This window comes from Bidens hawaiensis, unplaced genomic scaffold (genome assembly GCF_021521415.1).
Source record: "Bidens hawaiensis isolate Kalapana, Puna unplaced genomic scaffold, B.hawaiensis_p1.1 tig00003058_1, whole genome shotgun sequence".
Taxonomy (NCBI): Eukaryota; Viridiplantae; Streptophyta; class Magnoliopsida; order Asterales; family Asteraceae; genus Bidens; species Bidens hawaiensis.
The window spans coordinates 1022379-1046923 of record NW_027491165.1 but is presented as its reverse complement, the minus strand read 5'-3'; the positions used below and the strand labels follow the sequence as shown (position 1 = coordinate 1046923).

General features: G+C 36.5%; 3 pseudogenes; 1 reads left to right on the top strand and 2 right to left on the bottom strand.

The window, feature by feature from the left end:
- The first annotated feature begins 6068 nt into the window (after window positions 1-6068).
- On the top strand, window positions 6069-9006 carry LOC143622148 (cationic amino acid transporter 1 pseudogene; annotated as a pseudogene).
- A 58-nt stretch (window positions 9007-9064) lies between these two features.
- LOC143622200 (receptor-like protein 9DC3) lies at window positions 9065-12531 on the bottom strand (annotated as a pseudogene).
- Window positions 12531-20606, bottom strand: LOC143622201 (receptor-like protein Cf-9 homolog; annotated as a pseudogene).
- Window positions 20607-24545: the final 3939 nt, after the last annotated feature.

Here is a 24545-nt window from a genome sequence, read left to right as displayed (position 1 = left end):
CAAAAGTTGCTAATTCTAGGTTAAAATGACTATTACTGTAGGGGAAAAAGCAGAATTTGCGTGCTTCATGTGTTGCCTTGATAGTTTAAGTGATTAATAATGAGTTACGGATTCTTAGGAGATAACTGAGTATTACAGATGGGTAATAATGTTTTAAAAAGAGTACTTAATATGTGTAATACTATTAGTATTGCATATGTATAATATTAGTATTATACATAAGCAATAATAATAAAATAAAATAAAAAGAAATACCCTAATATGCAGTATGATATTGTTATATACGTGTAAAACAGGGTATTACATATGTCATATGTGTAATACCGAGTTTTGAGTATTACGTATATGTATTATTATTAATAATATATAGTTAATTAAAAATTAAATAACCTAATATATGTAAGATCATTTGCAGATGTAAAGTCAAATTTTAGCACCTCAACCAAAAATCTATTGCAATATGCTTGTGTTGAACAACAAAGCGACATCTTGATTCATGTAATACATATATATATATATGTAATATAATGTTTTGTGTACTACATATACGTAATATAATGCAGTATACATGAAATTAACTATTGCAACTTATGTGTTAGACTTGTGAACCTGGTTTACAAAAACTGTTTAGAATAATCGGTATTAGAAACAAGTCTGGTTCAAATTCTGATTTTCAGTAATAAATGGGAAACGATCTGGTTTAGGTATGCACTCGGCGAAACACAGGTGCAAACCTATGAACAAGTGAAAATCACCTGAATGATGCTCTTAATTTGCTATGGTGAAGAGGTTGGACAGGTAAATAATCAAATTAACTACTTTCATGTTTATTTCACTTTTACTTGAATTATGCTCTTTACTACTATTATTTTACTATTGGTTTCGTGTTGGATTCTTACGAGGCCAAGGCAGGCTGTTATAAACAGGTCAAGTTATGTTCACGCACTGCTTAATCAAGATAGAGCAAGGCATGTCACGAATATGTAACCGATGATGACTCTTATAATTGCGAGAAGTTCCAGACTGCTAAAGAAGCCAATGTTGCTGCAGCTAATGCCACTACGACTGGGTCATTGCCCGATTAAGTTGTCGACCGTTATGTTAGACGATCAGCCCATATTGCTTCTACCTGATTTTATTCCTTTTACAATATGTATATGCATTACATTGTTACAAGCATTAAACAAGTGCGTTTTTCAGGTGTGTTGCATATTTTGTTTTAGAACATTGCTATTAATATTGATACATCGACCCTTGAAACCTAGATTAATGTAATTCATATGTGTATTTGAGTGTTATACCCACGTTTTAAACACTGTGTATGTGCCTACATACATATGCAAACTCCATTCAGTATCATATGTGTGTACTACTTATGTGATATATATCATTTACGCGCATTTTAACATATACATGTTCACGCTACTATACACATGTGTCATTAAGTTTTATACAAATGTTGCAGGCGTGTATTTTTATATTATAGACATGTTGCGTGGCTTATATATAATGTTTTGAGTTTTATCTACATTTTTAAAACATCAAAGTGTACCATGTAATGTAAAATTCTCGTCCTTTATATGTTCATATTGTACTTATACATTGTGTATTTTACATACATTGTCGATCATCGTATACGTGTCTACTATTTATACCTTACGCATCATGCACATCTAATGTATAATCTACATTTAATTCATGTTGTAATACACCATTAATGCATAAACTACTTAACACGCATACCCGGCACGTGTTACTAGTTTTAGGCCTTTGACATTCTCGTGCATGTATCAAACAAACATACATAGTAACGCGTAACATACTCATTCATCTAAACCGCTCAACCATTTCCATTCACGTGCATGTATGAAACAAACGAACAAGCATTCATATCAAACCAATTCACATTATCATAAATGACCTGAAGCCCTATGCTTTTACAAAATTGTTATTTATTTTATTCATATTGATTAACTATTATCCATGAACACCCTTAAACAAGACTTTTTTAAACCATAAACGTTTATTTAGTTTTTGCTTTCCCACTCTCTAGCATCTTCCAACATATGCTTCTTAACAACGCCTGCTCCCGAACGCAATATGCGAGATATATATTTCACTTGAACAACCTTGATCTGTTTAACCTTTCCAACATCACCCATGCTGCAATCACAATGAAACTGGCCGCCTTCTTAATAGCGTTGCATGTGTAGCATAGCGGATGTCCGAAAATCTATGACATTATATTTTGTTGCTCATGGTAACTTCATTTTTCTTGGCCTTTCTGGACTCATAGCTTCCGCCTTCAGGTGCCCAACCGATTTTAGATAATTAGAAAATATGACAGTCTGTGTAAACAAATAAAAAACAACCATTATAACAAACATGTATCACGAGAATATGTATTACTAATCTATTAAATATATGCATTGTTAATACAATACACATACGCAATACTAATGACTTACATATATGCACCGCTATCGTATTGAAATTACAACCAACTAACCACTTTGTATGGTGTGCTTTTGCCATTGAAAACTAGTTTGCATCTAAAGTTGTACACACTCGACATCAGACTGCTAAAAATATAAACCATCGCCTCGCTCATGTCGAAAACCATTACATAAAATTGATCACACCACACTTTCATACTCTCTTAAGTCGATCTTATTTTCAAAACTGTTTAACACGGTCACTATGGCTGACAAATTACCTGAATTGACATCTTCGTTGACTACGAACCTCCCTGTTTCATGCCCTGTTTCATGTCCTGTTTCCTTTCTTTCCTTTGGTTTCAATAAAACACTTAAATAATTATGTTTGTTCACATATATAATACATGTATTACATGTGTATCGCACATATGTAGTGCATTGGTACTACATATGTGCAACACACCATAACCTCATATATGTGTAATACATCCGTAATGCAAGTAATGCATATATATAATACATCATACCCGCATATGCATGTAGTATAACAATAATTCATATAAGCCTAAATGATGACATAATTTGTGAAATTGAACTTCACAATTGTTTACCAGCTATTTTTCTTTTGATTATGTTTAATTTCGCAGCAAATATGGACAAACTAGATGATCGAAATAGCATTTCTGAAACACATAATTATCGTTCCATGATAACATACCTTGGCTCGTATTCCTTGTCCATGAGCATCACATGCTTCACTTTTCGTGGGCTTTATGACCTTTTCGTAGTTCTCATATTGGTGCCACATAAGTAATATAGTCGATTCAAGTCTACGTAATCAAAATACAAAACGCATGAAATGTATCAGAATATATAACCATACCATTAACACTCCTATATTCGTCATTGTTGTCCGAAACGACTTCAATTTTGTTAGTACTTTTTCACTATTTTGCTGTTAGACTAGACATTATTATCTTTAAATGTATTACGTATATGTATTATAACTAAACAAATGCTTCAACATTATCATCACAGCTGAACATTACTATCATAATATGTATTGCATATATGTATTAACATACTACCTTAACATTATCACCATTTTGGTATTATCGTCACAACTAAACTACACATGTGGCCTTATATTCTTATCACGTTTTTACAGATGCATTTCGTATATGCAATATAAAGAAACATGCTAAAAAACATTACCATTACTATGTGCAACAATACATATGTGCATTATAATTAACAATTCTGTAGTGAAATACAACATTCATGTATTGTATCTATGTAATATTCCATTAATAATGTAAATAATGGACTGATGTATGACACCATGTATACAAAACGCTCATAACTGGTACTTATGGACGTCTAATCGACACTACACATACGAGCTGTTCAGATTTGATGCACTGTACACGTAATTGGCACCTATAACACACATAATCTACAATATATACACAAATCATTCAGAATAGACGCAATATATGCCTAATCAACAACTATTATGTAACTAATCGACACTATTGTTCTTCGATTAACAAGAAAAAGCAAAAACAGAGACGGTTGGACGCGATTTTTGTTTAATGCGCCTAATTGATGTAGATAATGTATGAAATTGACTTGTATTATTGCTTACCTGATGGTGTTCATCGTTTTCCTGCTTGAATTCGTAGTCAACTGGACGAAACAGATGATCGATTGGAAGAATAAAAAAACCCTAGAATGATAGTCTGCTCGATGATTGAATGATGAGAGAAGAAAGACCAGTTGTGATTTTTTTGTGTATATTCCAAGTTTTTACCCTTCTTCATTATAATCCCCATCTTTTTTTTTTCTTTTTGTCCCCTTATTTCTTTAGCCATTGATTTTGTAAAATCAATGGTTCTAGTAGAGTTCTCTAGTTCTCTCTTTAAAATGAGTTCTCAAGATATATGAGCAATGTTGTAATAAGAAGTAGATTTTTCCTAAGAAGTGTAAAAAACGTGTTTTTATCATTAAATCTAATAAAACACACCGCATGATAAACACACCACAACTAAAATAAAACACACCGCACAATAAACACACTCTCCATATCCAACATCAGATTAGCAAATCTAACGCAACAGATTACTTCTTACACTTCTTAGACACACTCCACTTCTTATTTTAACTCTCTCTATATATATATAGGGGTGAGTTAACGTACAATAAAGGCTTATCATGCATTGCGCACACGACCTTCCAGAGCGTTAGTTAAAAAACAAGCGGTGACAATTTCGTAAATAACCCAACAGTAGCCCGCGATCAAAATTCGTCGATTTCAAATCGACTCTGATCCAAATTCGGAACTCGTCACTCAATCTAATCAAATTTTTAAGCTCTAATCACAGCTTAAAGTATGAAATCTCTAAAGTCAAAAACCAAATCAAAATCGAACGACGTTGAACATCAAGAAATCTTCAAAATTGATCAAAAAATGATGATTTAATCAATCGAATTGATGTGTAGAAGTATTTAGATTCATCAAGCGATTATGGAATTGCATAAATAATGCACTCAATCAAGCTCTGATTAGGGTTCAAAATATTATGTTTAAACGTTCTAAAACAAAACCGAAGACCTTTAAACGTTCTAATACGTTCAAAGAAGTTCTGGGTGTTAAAAAAATGAACATCTTTAAACGTTCTAATACGTTCAAGGAAGTTCTGGGTGTTAAAAAAATGAACATCTTTAAATGTTCTAATAAGTTCAAAGAAGTTCTGGGTGTTCAAAAAGGTTTAGAAGTTCAGAACTTATAAACAGATCTTCTAAACTAACAAAAAAAATTAAACACCTGTAACATGAAATTGAACACTGAAATCGCTTCATATAATCTCGTAATCATCAAAAAATTATCAATCGACTGCCAATTTGATCATCGATTCGATCATATGAACAAAATACGGAACGTCTGCAACTGGGTTTCTGCAAATGACGCTTAAAACTTTAAACGTTCAGTTAAAATCCATCATTCAAAACTCAAAATTGATCAATTAAAACTTAAAATTGATGATTAACTAGACCAATTTTAAAGTTTAACTGATCAATTAGTTCAACAATTTCAATTTCAATTGGTCAATTTTATCAACTGACATGTGAACAAGTCGTGACGGAGGAAGATGGTGTACGGTGGACGGAATCATTGGATGGTGGATGATGGACTGAATCGTTGGATGGTGACGGATTGCTGAACGGTCATGGTGAAGGTGGACAGAATCAATGGGATCAGCGAATCAGATTTGATGAAAATTACATTATTGCCACCGCGTGTTATTTTAAATTGATGGGGATACGAGTTGTGTACGTAATACACGATTAGGGATTATTGTATTGGATCTTTTATCTATATCTATATATATATATTATATATATAGAATCCAACAGAATTTTTTATACCGGGTAATGTGAAATAAATTTATAATATAAGTAAAAATAAGTAATAATATAAAATGATAAGAATCATGTCAATAATATGAAAAATTCAATTAAAATAAATGAACAAAAGTGAAGATATAAAATACGCAAAGTGAATTATATAAAAAACAGTCTAACCAGATTTCCATGTCTTGACAGTCTTTTGAATGTGATGTGCCTAATTGGTCAAAATGTTATCAAACGGTATATAAATGAAGATGATTGAAGCATGATACATACACATACACTTGGTCGCATGCTATTATTAGAAACCCCTTAACTAATTACCCTCCTACTTGTAACACCCACACACTCTCCTTGTATAAATCCTACTCATCTGCCTCATGTTTCTCCTTCTTTAATCTTCCTTCCAGTTTTCGCCCATCGATCTTCGTCAATACAACCAGATATCAACAGGTATATATGGTTCTTCTATATTTTTCTTTTAACCATGCACACAGACACACACTTGATTTACTGAAGTCTAGTGAATGGTAGGCCATCTGATTTGTATATCAAGAAGCTGGTATAATGCATTGCAATCTGTATAACTTTTTAATATATACAGAATGTCATTTCGGATACATGGGTATGGCTTTACATTTATTAAAAATCATCTAAACAGTTTTTCTTTTCTAAAAGTCTTTTTAGCATATTGTATCTGCCTGACCATTGTGGTTACACCAGACATATCAATTGACAGTGTTCTCAAATTTGGTAATGGTATCAAGCACATCTTGATTCTGCTAGGGCAACATTAAATTACACGGTTAGATTTGTTTCCAATAAAGTTCTAAATTTTGGTAAAAAAAAACTGTATATGAAAGGAGTTGCAAAACACCTATCTCATTTTAGTGTTTTCTATTTTCCTTTTCAGGAAACCAAGATGGCAGATCCGCCTGATGCCATCGGAAATGACGAAAACCGCAATGATAATGGAAGCAACAACGAAAACAATAGTGACACCGCCAACAACAATAACATTGGTAACAACAAAGGCAGTGCCAGTATTAGTGCTAGTGCTAGTGCTAGTGGCATTAGTAATGATAGTGGTGGTCATAGCGGTAATGGCATCGCCAATGCCAATAGAAAAGGAAATGACAACGACAATGGTAGTGTCAGTGACAACAACAACAACAACAACAATAACAATAACAATGCACGCCGTGATGGCAATGTAGATGACAATACTAATATTGACGGCGAACCATATAGAAACACGGGCAATAATCCAAACAAAAATTCTTGTTCATGTGCGAAATCAGATTTTTTCCCAGAACAATCATTCCAAAGTTGGTCCAACTACGGAAAAGCATTAATGGAAACCAGATCCCGTCTAAAAGAACGCTTCCTTGCCCGCTCATCAGATGAATTTGAGATACATGGAATGCGCACTCGGAGCCAGAACCAGGTGAAGCAAGACCTAAACTGGTTCGACCTCATATGGTTCGGTGTTGGAGCCGTCATGGGTGCTGGTGTTTTTGTCCTAACCGGAGAAGCTGCCCATGATTTAGCTGGTCCAAGTGTTGTCATATCCTACCTGATATCAGGCTGCGCTGCACTACTTTCTGTCATCTGTTATACCGAATTTTCAGTTGAACTTCCAGTAGCCGGAGGCTCGTTTGCATACCTAAGAGTTGAACTTGGTGACTTTGTAGCTTTTGTTGCGGCTGGAAACATATTGTTTGAGTATGTTGTAGCCGGAGCTAGCGTGTCTCGTTCATGGACTTCATATTTTGCAACCTTATGGAACCATAAACCGAATGAGTTTCGTATTAATATTCCATCAATGGGAAAGGGGTTTGATTACTTGGACCCGATGGCTGTTGCGGTATCTATAATCATTTGTGTCTTTGCATCTTTTAGCATGAAAGGATCATCAAGGTTCAATTCTATTGCAACCATAATCCATATTGGTGTCCTGCTTTTTATAATCATAGCAGGATCAACAAAGGCTAATCTTGCCAACTTTGACCCCTTTGCACCTTTCGGTTTTCGGGGTATTTGGAAGGCTTCATCCGTGATTTTCTTCGCGTATGTTGGGTTTGATGGAGTGGCAACATTAGGTGAAGAAACCAAGAAGCCGGGAAGAAATATACCCATCGGGTTAGTCGGGTCTATGTTGATTGTCATCACCACTTACTCGCTTCTGGCTGCAGTGTTGTGCCTAATGCAACCTTACAACCAAATTGATGTCGATCCTCTTTCACAGTTGCATTTGAAGCTGTGGGGATGAACTGGGCTAAGATATTTGTCGGGTTAGGCGCGTTAGAGGGAATGACTACTGTTCTGTTAGCTATCATCATAGCCGAATCTAGATACTTCACTCACATCGCGCGAGCCCACATGGCGCCACCTATTCTAGCTGTGGTCCATAAGAAGCTTGGGACACCAGTTAATGCTGCCATTATCATGACCGCTACAAACTGCCTGGTTGCGTTGTTCACGAGCCTTGATATCCTCGCAAGTCTTCTTTCCATTTCTACACTTTTCATATTCTCGTTAGTGGCAATCGGGCTATTAGTGAGACGATACTACTCAACGGGAGTGACAACGGGCAAAGATAGAACCAAGCTGATTATCTTCTTGGTGTTTATCGTTTGATTGTCTACTGGGATGGGTTTACTTTGGGCATGGGGAGTAAAGAGTTGGTTGGTGTATCTGTTTGTTGTGGGGATATGGTTTTTGGTCACTTTGGGTGTTCGGTTAACGGTGAAGCAAGCGAGGAACCCGAAGCTTTGGGGGGCACCATTTGTTCCGTGGCTTCCGTCGGGTAGCATTGCATTGAACTTGTTTATGATGGGTTCAATTGATGGTGCATCTTTCTTGAGGTTCTTGGGGTGGACTGGTGTTTTGCTGACATACTATTTTCTTGTGGGATTACATGCCACGTATGATGCGTCGAAGGAGACTGTGAAGATGGAGGTTGATGATAATGAGGTTGATATAGGAAATGACAGAGAAAGAGTGGCTGCAACATCTGAACCTATAGAACTCAATACAATAACAACTAGTCGCACCTGATTTTTGTTTAATTTAGTAAACTTATGAAAAATGTGAAATGAGAATTTTACAGAAACAAATTCATTTTCTGAAAGTGCATATAATTTTAAAGGGTTGTTTTTTTATTATTGTACTTTTGAGTAATTAAGAGGTAGATAGTTAGCAACAACAAAAACTTACTTGATTACTATAATGATTAGAAAGCATTAAGATAAGATCACCTGGTGAACAACATAACAATAACTACTCAAATTCAAAATATTTTAGAAGGTTCTCTACAACAGCATGATTCTGAAGGGTACAACTTCACCCCCAAAGTTTTTTTACCTGCATCAGAAATTTTTGTCAAAAAACAATAAAAGAATAAAGTAAGGTGTTTTGCACATATTGGTGAAATAAAAAACAACGTAACACATACCATTTACAGACTAATATTATTATATTGACTTGTTTTGCCTTTCAAGATCATATGCTCTGCTGCATCAGCAACTGCATTGAACCATTTCGGTTTTCCTGTTGATAACATTAGATATCCCAACACGAACCCAAGTAAGGTTCCACACCCGTATCTCATCATCACCACTTTCCATGTAAACCCACTCTCCTCTTCCTCATCTCCATCAGCCTCAAGTTGTTGTTTCCATGGAGCCTCACTACAATTTTTGGGTAATGGAAGGCCACATAGATTTGGGTTCCCCTCAAATGAATCACCTTGGAATGTGTTGAACTGATTTCTTAGCGGAATGCGGCCCACAAGATCGTTTTGTGATAGATTTAAGAATCCAAGAAACGTCAAGTCAGCAAGTGTTTGTGGGATTTCTCCTGTGAGTTTGTTCCAAGACAAGTCTAGTGATTCAATTTCTGATATATTTCCAAGAGCCCGTGGGATTCGACCCGTTAGACTATTATGGGACAAGTTGAGCACTTTCAAAGAGTTCAGGTTTCCAATGATGTTTGGAATATGCCCTTCAAATTTATTATTTGATAGATCAACCACTGTGTACTCAATCAAGATTTGTTTAAAATCTCTATCAGCTCCTTTCACCGCAACAATGATTGAGTAATACATGCGGCCAACTCGAATATATTCTGGTTTTTTGCTCCTTTTTACCACATTCTTCATGGCATTGAAATTTTGAAAATATTTTGAAGGGAGTTGGCGTACAAATCCATTATTAGATAAGTCAAGAACTCGCAGAGCTGGAAATGGGGATTTAACCGTGGAAGAGGCTTCAATGCCACCATGAAAATAGTTTGATCTGAGGACAAGAGCCTGTAATTTGGGAAGATCTCCTAACCAGCTAGGAAATGTGTCATTTAAGTGGTTGTTTCCCAAATCAAATATTCTCAAGTTTTGGCATTTGTTCAAAGAAGTTGGAATCTTTCCTTCTAACTGGTTTCCGTTCAATATAAACCCCTCTAATCCACTCCAATCCTTGAAAACATTTGGAATTGTGCTGGTTATCGAGTTGTTTGAAAGATCCAAAACTAACAATCGCTCTACTCCTATTTCTCCTACCCACTCAGGAATGTGACCCTGTATATTATTGTTAGACAAATCTAAATGCTTAAGAATTGTCATGGCTCGAAAGGACACTGGAAACACCTTTAGATTGCATGAGGCCAAGCTCAAGATCCTAAATTTAGGATTGACATAATGATTTGCATTACTGGTTGTAACAGATACGCCACTATCTGCGAGAATGAGTGTTTCAAGGTTTGTGAGGCTCGATAACAATGCATCCAAATCCCAGTCACCACTAAATCTATTTGACGAAAGGTCTATGTAAGTGAGATTGGTAAGTAGTTGAAATGTTTGTGATATGGATCCATTATCAAGTACATCAATCTGGCCGGTTAGTTTATTGCTAGCAACGGATAATCCTTTTAAAGAGTGAAGAGAAAACAATTCGAGTGGCATATTTCCTTGAAACTTGTTCTTAGCAAGCCTAATATACTCTAACGAAGGCAAGGTAAACAATGAAGAAGGCAGTGTTCCAGAAAGCATGTTAGAAGATAAATATAGAAAAACAAGGTTTCTAAGGTTACCTATGGATTTTGGAAGGGACCCGTTCAAACCACAATCTGAAAGACTCAAGTAAACTAAAGAGTTGAGATGGCCAATTGAGGTGGGTATCTCTCCGGTTAAGCTTGTGTTTGACAGATCTAACCACCAGAGAGGGTTGCTAGTGCTTGTGTTAATATTTGGAAGTGGACCCGAAAGATTTTTGTTCCCTGACAAGTAAAGTTCTTCCAAATCTTTTAGATTTAAGATATTATCAGGTAATTTGCCTTGCATGCTGGTGAAGCTAAGATCAAGTGACCTTAGAGGAGAAGAAGTGTTAAAATAAGCGGGTAAAACCGAACCTATATTAACTCCAGCAAGCCAAAGTTTGCTTAAAAAAGTAGAATTTTTAAGAAGGATATCGAAAATATGAGGTTTAATTAGCAAATTATCAATCGCATTCGAAGAGAGATCAAGCGAAACCAATTTAGGAAGACGTGAGATCTCTGAAGGGATGTTCCCAATGAAACTGTTACCCGACAAGTCGAGGTTTTCCAAATATCTAAGTTTGAAAAATTTGTTGGGTAGGTTTCCTTGCAATCCAGTATTGCAAAGATTTAGTAATTCTAAAGAAGAAGAGATGTTAAGATCAGTAGGTAGAACTGTAGATATTAAAACATTTTTAAGAGAAAGTTCTTTCAAAACTGTTAAATTTTGAAGCATGCTGATAAAAACATGAGGTTCAAGATTGAGATCAATCCCATTCTCATCCCCCTTACAAGAGAGATCAAGGGATACCAATTTGTGAATGTGTGAGATATCAGTGGGAACTTGGCCTGTAAATCCACAAGAAGAGATGTTGAGATGCGTGAGACTATTAGAAACGCTGCCTATGTCAGGTGGAAGTTGAGAATCAGCAAAATCATTGTAAGCAAAGTTGAGTCTTTGGAGACGAGGGAGGCGAAAAGAGTGGTGTTAGGGTGGATAGTACCTTGCAACATACCACAGCTGAGGTCAAGACTGATAACGTCACCCGTGGAGTGGTCACAAGTAACTCCGTTCCAATCACAACAATCTGTACTTGTGTTCCAGTTAATCAGAATTGGATTATAATCAGAACCAAGCCAATCTTCACATCTGTAGTCATACATGGTATTAATGGAGGAAAGGTTTTGTTTAAATTGAAGCAAAGCAAGGGTTTGTTGAACAGCGCATTTGTGAGTGGTGTTGGAAAAAGATGAAGAGGATAAGGTAGAAGAGATGAACAAAAAGGTGAGGAATTGGAACAGTAAAATCAAACTGCTCATTTTCTTTGATCATATATATGTTTCTAACGGCTACAACCTATATATACTCACAGTAACAGTTTCACATGTCATGTATATTCAAAGACCATTGATACATTCAGCCTTTCCCACCTCCGCGTTTATTCTTAGTAGACCCGAAGCGGAACTTTCAACTTGTAGATGACATACAGATAAACATAAAGTCTTGGATCAACCGCATTGATTTGATTGAGGTTTAATTCGACCAAAGACTTGAGGATTATGATAAGACTTTACATTGGTGGTAGGGTCTTAAATTTAATGTTGTTGTCAGCTAGTGTAGATTTTTAAATAACAGATCTGTACTGCATAGTTGATGGAGAAAATGCTTTGTTTAAACCCTAAGCAGTATTGTCAAAAGCCCGAAGCAATACAGATACGAGTGGCCAAATTATGAATGCCAAAAGACCAAAAGCAGTGACATTACCTATTTGTCAACGTGTGAGTTTATGTCTTTCTAAAATTTGTATACTTAGAATATTATTGTATAAAGCTTTTATATTATTGCCCTAATGTTACCAACATTCACAATGCCTTCTTTTTGTGTCATTCTTGCGTTGCAACGCATACGGATGTGAGTACGTAGTTAATAAATAATAAACGAGCCGAGTCTGCTCTTGAAAAACAACTCACAAGCCAAGCCAGAGCTTGGGCTCGGCTTGTTTACACCCCTAAAATCAAATCCTTCGTTTTCTTATCTTCATGGGTTCACTTGCTCCACATTAGTATAACATAGGAATGAGTTCAGTATTGGTATCAAAGTATCGATCCCATATATTGCCTAAAATGGGTAACAGTACTCAAGGTGCTCGGCACAGTAGAATACGGGTACTCAAAGGCAAATAAACTCAAAATACCGTTACTATACCGAACCGAAAGTATGATCCCAAAAATAACCCAATACGGTACGGTTCAGACTTGGTATTGGTGTTTTTCGATACCGGGTATCATATGCTAATCCCTGTTATGCCTAAGATGAGCAAAAAGAAACTGTTACCGAAATCAGTACCAAGTTTTAAGTTTTTCGGTATCTCCCGAATTTTTGCCTCCAGTACACCCGTACCGTACCGAACCGAACATTTCGGTACCGGTACCAAGAGTTTGAGAAAATCAATATCCCGCTCATCCCTTTGTTATAGCTACATTTTGCTTCAAGTTGCTCTAAAATAGCATCTGATTTAATAATGGTTTTATTTCCTCGTTTCACATACATTTTTAACCATGTGGGTCTGATTTTACTTTCAACTTAATTGACATAATAAATTCAGAAAAAGATATTTGACTATCGAGTGTAATAGTTGAGACATGTTATAATTCAAAATAACAAAAATACTTAAAAAGACAACATAATTCAGACAAAGAAGAATTTTTGAAAAGGGTCCAGCATCAACATACAATTCTTTACCTGCATATGAATTTTTATATAAAAAGAAAACTGGGTTAGGTGTTTTGCATAATTTCATAAAATAGAAAAACATCTAAAACACGTACCATTTTATTCTCTTGTTTTGCCTCTTCATGATCATATGGCTTGCTTCATCAACAATTGCATTGAACCATTTCGGTCTCCTGGATGACAACATGAGATATCCCAGCACGAATCCAACTAAGGTTCCACATTCGTATCCGATCATCACCACTTTCCATATAAATCCACTACCCTCATCATATTCATATACATTGTTAGGTATTACGTGTACACGGCTGACCCGAAAGGAATCGGATAGGGCTACAGAAATCAATACAATACAACGGCTCGGGCCTTAAGAACTTAACGGTATTTCTAATTGATTTCTAAAACGAATAACGTGCAGCGGAATAAACGAGAAATAAACAGAAATTAATAACCCAAAACAAAACCGAAATCAGAACCTGACACAAGCTGGTCGGCGACAATAACCCTCGGTAGCGGCGTGCTTCTGTTTCTACGTGATTGGCGATGGGTTGACTTTTTCACAATCACAGATTGTAAGAAAGCACACTTTCAAATTCCATATATAATATTTAATGGTGACGGCGGCAGAGAGTTTCACACAAACACAAAACACCAACTAACAATTTCAATATAATAATTGTTCTACTGCAGTGGCTTTTCCCAAACACACACCATACAAACAATATATAATAATAATATTAGATATGGTGGCGGGCAGTAGGGTTGAACATGCAATTACAATCTAAACAATAATAATAATCGTAAAGTAGTAAAGGCACGAACACGGGATTTACGTGGTTCGGTCACGGTGTGTAACCTACGTCCACGGGCAACGAACAGGGTCTCTTCTTTTATTGAGGTGCTCGAGAAATTACAAGATACAACATTGTTTATATAGGGAGGCTAACTAGGGTTTATTTCTTTCTCCATAAGTTACAAGAAATAATATAAAACGGGCCACTAAAGTTGAGTGGGTGGCCAACCCATTCAACCCTTCTAGTCTTCAACTGCCCAACCCAAGACGGGCCGGGGCTACACCCGTATTAAACCCAACAATCTCCCACTTGGAGCCTCGGAACGTCTTCACTTGCTCCACCTGTAAACACACCTGTACCTGTAATCTTTTGTCTTCAATATAAACCATGTCTTCTACCTGTTCGTCGCCACATCCTCAACACTATTCCTGGAGACCAACTGAAGCTACACATAGCTTCAGTTTGTCCAAGGTCACAACCTTGGTAAACATATCCGCCGGATTCCTGTCTCCCCTAATGTTGTTCAACCGAATAGTCCCATCACTGACTAAACCCCGAATGTAATGATAACGCATATGAATGTGCTTTGTTTTACCATGATACACAGGATTCTTGGCTAATTTCACAGCACTTTCATTATCGCAGCACAATGGATAATCTGTTTGTTCCCTGCCTAACTCCTCTAAGAAAGTCCTCAACCAAACAAGCTCTTTACTCGCTTCAGCAGCTGCCATATACTCAGCTTCTGTGGTTGAGAATGCCACACTCTTTTGCAGTCTAGACTTCCAACAGATTGCAGTATCCCCCATAGTGAACACATATCCCGTAGTACTCTTATAAGTCTCCTTACATCCACCCAAGTCAGCATCTGAAAACCCTTTAAGAATTGCATTCTTGCCTTTAAAGCATAACACCATCTTTGAAGTTCCCTTTAGGTACCTAAGCAGCCACTTCACTGCTTCCCAATGTGCTTTCCCTGGATTTGACATGAACCTGCTAATAACTCCCACTGCGTGAGCGATATCAGGTCTCGTGCATACCATTGCATACATAAGACTACCCACTGCAGATGCATAAGGAATCTTTGCCATCTCTGCCTTTTCTCCATCAGTACTAGGAGACTGATCCTTAGAAAGTTTAATATGACTACCCATAGGTGTACTTCGAGTAGCGGTTTTCTCATCGCTCATGTTAAACTTCTCTAAAATCTTCCATATGTATTTCTCCTGAGATAAAGTTAGAGAACTGTCATTCTTGTTTCTGGTGATGCTCATGCCAAGACTTTGCTTGGCTGGACCTAAATCTTTCATTTCAAATTCTTCAGACATCTGTCGCTTCAACTTATTAATCTCTGACATGTCTGAACCGGCAATCAACATATCATCTACATACAACAGTAGAATGATATAAGAACTGGCGAATTTCTTGAGATAACAACAGTGGTCTATCTCACATCTTTTGTATCCATTCCTGCCCATAAAATCGTCAAACTTGATATACCACTGCCTGGGCGCCTGCTTCAACCCATAAAGACTCTTCTTTAACTTGCACACCATGCTTTCTTTACCAACTGTTTGAAACCCCTCTGGCTGTGCCATGTAGATATCCTTCTCAAGGTCACCATGCAGAAAAGCTGTCTTCACATCCAACTGCTCCAGATGTAAGTTTTCTGCAGCCACAATACTAAGCACCAGTCTGATTGTAGTCATTTTTACCACAGGGGAAAATATCTCATTATAATCAACCCCATGCTTTTGTTGGAACCCTTTCGCTACCAATCGTGCTTTGTATCTCTTTGTATCATCACTTTCATCCTTGATCCTGAATACCCATCGGTTCTGAAGAGCTTTCTTCCCGGCCGGAAGCTTTGTAAGAACCCAAGTCTCGTTCTTGTTAAGTGAATCCATCTCTTCTCTCATCGCTTTCTCCCACTGAGACGAGTCTTTCAAGCTCATTACTTCAGAGTAACACTGTAGTTCACCATCCAAAGTTTTGTCCATCGAACTTCTCGATTTTCGTTTTACCCTCATCAGCCATAATACCGGAGATCAAAGAGTGAGAGCCAACACTGGCTCTGATACCACTTGTTAGGTATTACGTGTACGCGGCTGACCCGAAAGGAATCGGATAGGGCTACAGAAATCAATACAATACAACGGCTCGGGCCTTAAGAACTTAACGGTATTTCTAATTGATTTCTAAAACGAATAACGTGCAGCAGAATAAACGAGAAGTAAACAGAAATTAATAACCCAAAACAAAACCGAAATCAGAACCTGACACAAGCTGGTCGGCGACAATAACCCTCGGTAGCGGCGTGCTTCTGTTTCTACGTGATTGGCGATGGGTTGACTTTTTCACAATCACAGATTTTAAGAAAGCACACTTTCAAATTCCATATATAATATTTAATGGTGACGGCGGCAGAGAGTTTCACACAAACACAAAACACCAACTAACAATTTCAATATAATAATTGTTCTACTGCAGTGGCTTTTCCCAAACACACACCATACAAACAATATATAATAATAATAATATTAAATATGGTGGCGGGCAGTAGGGTTGAACATGCAATTGCAATCTAAACAATAATAATAATCGTAAAGCAGTAAAGGCACGAACACGGGATTTACGTGGTTCGGTCACGGTGTGTAACCTACGTCCACGGGCAACGAACAGGGTCTCTTATTTTATTGAGGTGCTCGAGAAATTACAAGATACAACATTGTTTATATAGGGAGGCTAACTAGGGTTTATTTCTTTCTCCATAAGTTACAAGAAATAATATAAAACGGGCCACTAAAGTTGAGTGGGTGGCCAAACCATTCAACCCTTCTAGTCTTCAACTGCCCAACCCAAGACGGGCCGGGGCTACACCCGTATTAAACCCAACATACATCTCCATCACCAACAGGTTGTCGTTCCTGTAGATGCCCACTACACTTATTAGGCACAGGAAGCCCACATAGTTTTGGATTCCCTCTAAATGAATTCCCTGCAAATGTGCTGAACTGTTTTCCTTGAGGAATTCGACCCACAAGGTGGTTTTGTGATAGATTTAAGAATCCAAGAAACGCCAATTCAGCAAGGCTTTGTGGGATTCCTCCCGTGAGTTGGTTCCAAGACAGGTCTAATGATTCAATTTCTGATATATTTCCAAGAGCTTGTGGGATTCCACCTGTTAGGCTGTTATGGGACAAGTTGAGAACTTTCAGAGAGTCCAGATTTCCAATGATGCTTGGAATATCCCCTTCAAATTTATTGTTTGATAAATCAACAATAAAGTACTCAACCAAAAGTTGTAGAACATGTTGAACAACTCCTTTCATCACAATGGTGATGGAGTAATACACGCTATCTAGTAACACATATTCTGCTTTTGATTTGGTCACATTTCTCATAGCATTGAAATTTTGAAAATATTTTCTTGGGAGTTGGCCTACAAACCCATTATGAGATAAGTCAAGAACTCGCAGACATGGAAATGGGAATTTAACCATTGAAGAAGTTACGATGCCCGAATGAAAATTGTTTGACTTGAGAACAAGGGCCTCTAATTTGGGAAGATCTCCTAACCAACCAGGAAATGTGTCATTTAAGTGGTTGTTTCCCAAATCAATTATTCTTAATTTTTTACATTTGTACAAAGAAGTGGGCACCTTTCCTTCTAACTGATTTCCATTCAAAATAAACCCTTGTAATTCGCCCCAATCTTCATATACATTTGGAATGGTGCCGGTTATTGAGTTACTCGAAATATTGAACACTACCAGATTTCTTCCTATCTCCCCTACCCTCAGGAATGCCTCCATGTATATCATTGCTAGATAGATCTAAGTGTATGAGACTTGTCATGGCTCGAATGGACACTGGAAACACATTAAGACTACAAAAGGCCAAATTTAAGGTCTCAAGATGTGGATTGACATAATTATTAGTGTTATTGGTCGTAACAGATATACCACTGTGTGATAAAATGAGTGTTTCAAAGCTTGTGAGGCTTGATAATAGTGTATCCAACTCCCATTCACCTCTAATATTATTATATGAAAGGTCCAGGTAAGTGAGTTTGGTTAGCCGTTGAAATGTTTGTTGGATGGGGCCACTATCAAGCACATCAATTTGGCCGGTTAAGTGATTGTTAGCAAGGGATAATTCTTTCAAAAACGGAAGAGAAAACAACTCAAGTGGCATAATTCCTTGGAACATATTATTCTCAAGCCAGATTTTTTTTTATAGCAGGAAGGGTAAACAATGAAGAAGGTAATGTCCCGGAAAGCATGTTAGATGATAGACGTAGAGATACAAGACATGTAAGGTTACCTATGGAATTGGGTAGGGTTCCATTTAAACCACTATCTGAGATACTTAAGGAAAGTAAAGAGCTGAGATGGCCAATTGAGGTGGGTATCTTTCCAGATAAGCTTATCTCTGATAGAGCTAAAACCCTCAGAGGGGTTTTAGTGCTTGTGTTAATCGTGGGAAATGAACCAGAGAGATTATTGTTCCCTGACAAGTGAAGTTCTTCCAAATATTTAAGATTTAAGATGTTATCAGGTAACTTCCCTTGCAGCTTGGTGAAGCTCAGACCGAGTGATCTTAGAGAAGAAGAGATATTGAGATAAGAGGGAAAAACAAAACCTATTTTAACTTCATAAAGCCGAAGATCTCTCAAAAAAGTAGAATTTATAAGAAGAATACTGAAAATATGAGGTTGAATTTGCAAATTATCAATCCCATTTAAAGAAAGATCAAGCGAAACCAAATTAGGAAGATGTGTGATCTCTGAAGGGATATGACCTGTGAAACTGTTACCTGATAAGTCAAGTTTTTCCAAAGATTGAAGATTGAAAATGTTATAAGGTATGTTTCCTTGCAATCGAGTGTAGTAAAGATGCAAAAATTTTAAAGAGGAAGAGAGGTTAAGATTAGTAGGTAACACTAAAGATATGTCAATACAATCAAGAGAGAGTTCTTTTATAACAGTAGAATTTTGAAGCAGATTGATGAAAACGTGAGGTTCAAGGTTGAGACCAATCAAATTCCCATTCCTATTCCAAGAGAGATCAAGAGACACCAATTTATGAAGGTGTGAAATATTTGTGGGAACTTGGCCCGTAAATCCACAAAAGGAGATATTGAGATATGTGAGACTATTAGAAAGCTTACCAATGTCAGGTGGAAGTTGGGAATCAATAAAATTATTGTAAGGGATATTGAGTCTCTCAAGACGTGGGAGGTGAAAAAGAGTGGTGTTTGGGTGGATTGTGCCTTGCAGCATGCCACAGCTCAGGTCAAGACCGATAACATCGCCTGTGGAGCGGTCACAAGTAACCCATTCCAATCACAACAATCTGTAGTTAAGTTCCAGTTAATCTTAATTGGATTATAACCAAAACCTAGCCAATCTTCACATGGGGAATACCGGATATCATCTATTGAGAAATTGATGGAGGAAAGGCTTTGTTTAAACATAAGCAAAGCATGAGTCTGTTGTAGAGAGCATTAATTTATATGTGGTGTTGACATAAGAGGGAGAGGATGAGGCGGAACAGAGAAAGAAAAAGGAAACAAAAAAGAAAAGTAAAATCGAATTACTCATTCTCTTGGACTGCATGTTTCTAATGACTATATATATTCATAATTTGCTACAATCTATATATAGACATCATGTTGCTAGTCGTTTATGGTCTAGTTCGATTTCTTATTAATGTAAGAAAAGACTTTTGACTCAATATGCTTCATACTTTTATTTTCATGTCTTATTATGCAAATTGTCCAGCTAGTTTTGATTACTTGTGGTCCATAATAATTAATGCTCACCGAAATAGTAGCATAGCGTAGACTTTTCAATAACGTATCTTTTAGTTCAAGACGTTGATTTGGTTGGGTCTTGGCCCTACGTAGGGTTTTGTATAACTGCAATTATATTGTAACGTAATTAAGCTAATGGGTTTTAGGATGACGAACAACATAATCATGGTTTCGCTTGGTATATCAAAGATTAAGGTATGCACGTTACATTTGTATTAAATAAGTATAGTAGATAGGCTGTATATGAATCGAACATCCAATGAATAGTTCATGAACCGTTAGACGGGAAGTTCGTTTACGTTCGTTTTATTAATGAACGAACATGAACAAAAAAAAATTGTGTGTTTAGTTACATATATGAACGAACATGAAAAGAGGTTGCGTACATGCATTTATGTCTGTGAACGCTCGATAATATGTCCATTTATGCTCGTTTACGTTCGTTGGTTACTGTTTGCTTTATATTTTTATAACATTTTATATGTAAGAACCAACGTAACATTTAAATTTAATAATTTTTATTTTTTTATGGTTTGTTCTATAAGATTTTGGTTTAATTAACAACAAATCTAACTTGTGCTTCGTTGATATTATCATAATAAAACCACTAATTGGGGATACTTATTTTTGTGATTATTATAATCTCAAGTTTTTAACTTCATATTTAGTTTAAATGATTGTGCTAAATGTTTTAGATTAAGAATCTTGTTTTTTTCCTTATATAGTACATGTTCGTTTGCGATCTTTAACAAGTTTAATTCCTTAACAAACTAACACGAACAAGATTTTCCGTTCGGTTAGTGTCCATGAACCGCTCATGAACAAGTTTAATGCTAAACGAACGAACATGAGCAAGGCTTCGTTCGGTTCGGTTTGGTTCATTTAAAGCCCTAATCATAGACACTGACAATCTCATGTTCCATACTCGAAAACGAATATGGATTTTTTACTTTGTATAATCAACTCCATGCCTGCATATGGAGATTGGTGCCGATGAAGTTGGTTAATTTATTGGATTCCGGCGACAATGGCTTCTCTTTGATGGATATCTTCTACGGTGGGCTCTTTTCACAATGACTTGATTCAGACATGGATCTTCTTTGGGCTCCTGGGCTTTAACTATATATGGTTCGTTTGATTATTAGTTTAAAGCTAAACCAAAACGAAACAGAAGTCATATGTTAATCTATTTTATTAACTAATTTGTTTTTGGTTAATCAATTTGGTTTAATCGACTAGTTTGTTAGTTTTTGGTACGGTTCAGTTAATTTTCGTTAATAGCCAAAAAACAATCTTAGTCTAAAATTTTTGCTAAGAAACTTGAAATGGAGTGCACGTCTTTAACATGCGCAAACAATGAGCTTATTCAATACTTTTGATCCCTTCTCTTAAGACAGACTACCAGGCCACATTTGATTCAACATTGTTACGTCATTTTGATTCACCTATATCAACTTTAAAAAGATTTGGAAATTAATCATTTAGTGAGATATATGAGACCTAGTTATCGAAACAAAATTGGATCTTTTCTCTATTGATATGTGGTTGCTAACGATCTTGGTTAACTAGCTAGGTACGGTTACTATGGAAATTTAATCATAAAGTAGTTTAATTATTTAATTATGTAATTATTATTATTATTATAGAAGGGCCAGAACTGTAATTATAGAATTAGGCATGTTAAGATATTTAGGGTTTATTACGGTTATTGCATAAAACCATTTAGAATGTTAGCGTAGTTAGAAGCGATACTTCAGTATAAATAGGGCAATTCTCACATTCATCAGTTCCGTCAATAATATATCACGTTCATACACAATTGTTATTCTTCTAACTGCACATATTTGTAGCATACATCCCAATTAAATGTGTTGCTTCTGATCGTTCCAACAAGTGGTATCAGAGCCAGATTACAAAGTCCTGTGTCAATTACATTCAGAAACAAGAAGTGTAAGAATGATTCCCGATCAGAGAGTGGCGATTGAAGTCGAGATCATGAGCGATCTCAGGAAGATTGGACGAATGAGCGTCCCTGGTGTTAGTCAGGAAAGTGTTAACGTTGGCCAGGAGTTTCATGCAGAATTTGCGCCTCAGAAAGATCAAGATGGGATCATATGTGGTAGCGCTAACACCGCTGTGAAGTTTGGTTCGATAATACCGAAAGCCATGTTGATGAAATTCAAAGGGAATCGGGAGGTCTAAAATTGGAAGATGATAGATTAAAGTTTAAAGATGGGCGAAGATTGACGAAATCCAAGCAAAGAATCTGCGAAGAAGAATGAAGGCAAGAGAAGATGCAAGAACTGAAAAGTAATTCGTCTGTAACGAGTCATGTAAAGTAAAAAAAACAAAAACAGAAGTACCGGAAGAAGTAAACATGGCAAAATTGTAAAAAAAAAAAAACAAAATCACCCGTTGAATACCATAAATGTAAAGGTACGGGTCACTTAGCCTTTGAATGTCCCCTAAAATCTTTCAATTTATTTGAAGAAAATGAGTTTTTGGTTCATGGAAACCAATTTAAAACATATGATAAAATTTGGTATTTAAACACTTCATCTTAGAATCATATGACAGGAAACATGGCTGTGTTTAAAACTTCTGAACCGAGTTACGGAACAGAAACCTGGTTTATGTTGGCGCAACTCTATGGTGGATATGAAGAAACCATTATATAGAATGGATGGAAGTCAATAGCAATGAAACTTGGCTTCGAAGAAAATATGCACATTGAAGTAAGAACAGTTAACAAGCTCTATTTAGAGACATTGTAATGGTGCCATGGAACAATGCTTGGAAGAAAGATTGAAGTCAATGTCAACAAAAAGGAAGATGGTATCGAAGTAGTCATGCTTGAAAGAAAGAAGACAAGATTTGAAGCTTGAATAACACTTTATGATTAAGGGGGGAATATTGAAATTTAATCATAAAGTAGTTTAAGTATTTAGTTATGTAATTATTGTTATTGTAGAAGGGCCAGAACTATAAATATAGAATTAAGCCCGTTAAGATATTTAGGGTTTATGACGGTTATTGCATAAAACTGTTTAGAATGTTAGCGTCAATTAGAAGCGATACTTCTTTATAAGTATAAATAGGGAAATTCTCATGTAAACATTTATTAGTTCCATCAATAATATATCACGTTCATACACAATTGTTGTGCTTCTAATTGTTCAAACGGTTACGGATTACAGAGTATTAAACATGAGTACAAATCATTACAAACTATGAGGTGAGTAGGTCTATATATCTCTTCCATCATAGTTCTAATTATAATCAAACTATGGAGCCTTTGGATGGATTACAGTACTATTCTTCTAGTTTCACAGAATGCACTTAAGGTGTTTGATGAAATGACGGAATAAAATAGATCAAGTATTGGTAGAGGATTTTAAAGGAATTAATTATTAAGGTACAAACCAAAAATATGCATGATGATGCTGACCCTCTTGTGATCAAACATATATATTAGGTGAAGAAACCAAGAGAATGCATCCTTGTCCACTGGAAACAAGAGCTCGTCTAAAAGAACGCATCCTTGCCTGTGGGAAACATAAGTATGTTGTAGCCGAAGCCAGAACCAGATGAAGCGTATATTGGGTTTGATGGAGTGGCAGCATTACGTTAGGAAACCAAGAAGCCGGGAAGGGATATACCCATCGGGTTAGTCAGGTCAATGTTGATTGTCATTACCACTTACTCACTTCTGGCTGCAGTATTGTGTATAATGCAACCATACATCCAAATTGATGTTGATGCTTCTTTTGCGGTTGCATTAATAACCGTGGAGATGAACTAGGCTAAGATATTAGTCGGGTTACGCGTTAAAGGGAATGAGTAGGGTTCTGTTAGCTATCATCATAGCCAAATATAGATATTTCACTCACATCGCACGAGCCCACATGGCGTCACCTATTCTAGCGGTGGTCTATAAAAAGCTCGGAAACCGGTTAATGCTGCCATTATCATGACCACTACAAACTGTCCAGTCGCGTTTTTCACGAGCCCTGATTTCCTATCAAGTCTTCTTTCCATATCTACAATTTTCATATTCTCGGTAGTGGAAATAGGGCTATTAATGAGACAATACTACTCAACTGGCGGGTCAAGATAGAACCATGTTGATTATATTCTTGTTGCTGATCGTTTGTTCGACTACTGGGAGGTATGGGAGTAAATAGTTGGTTGGGGCCACTTTTGGTATTCAGTTAAAGTTGAAGAAAGCGAGGAACCTGGAGCTTTGGGGGGGGGGGGGGGCGCCATTTGTTCCGTAGCTTCCGTCAGGTAGCATTGCATTGGACTTGTTCATGACGGGGT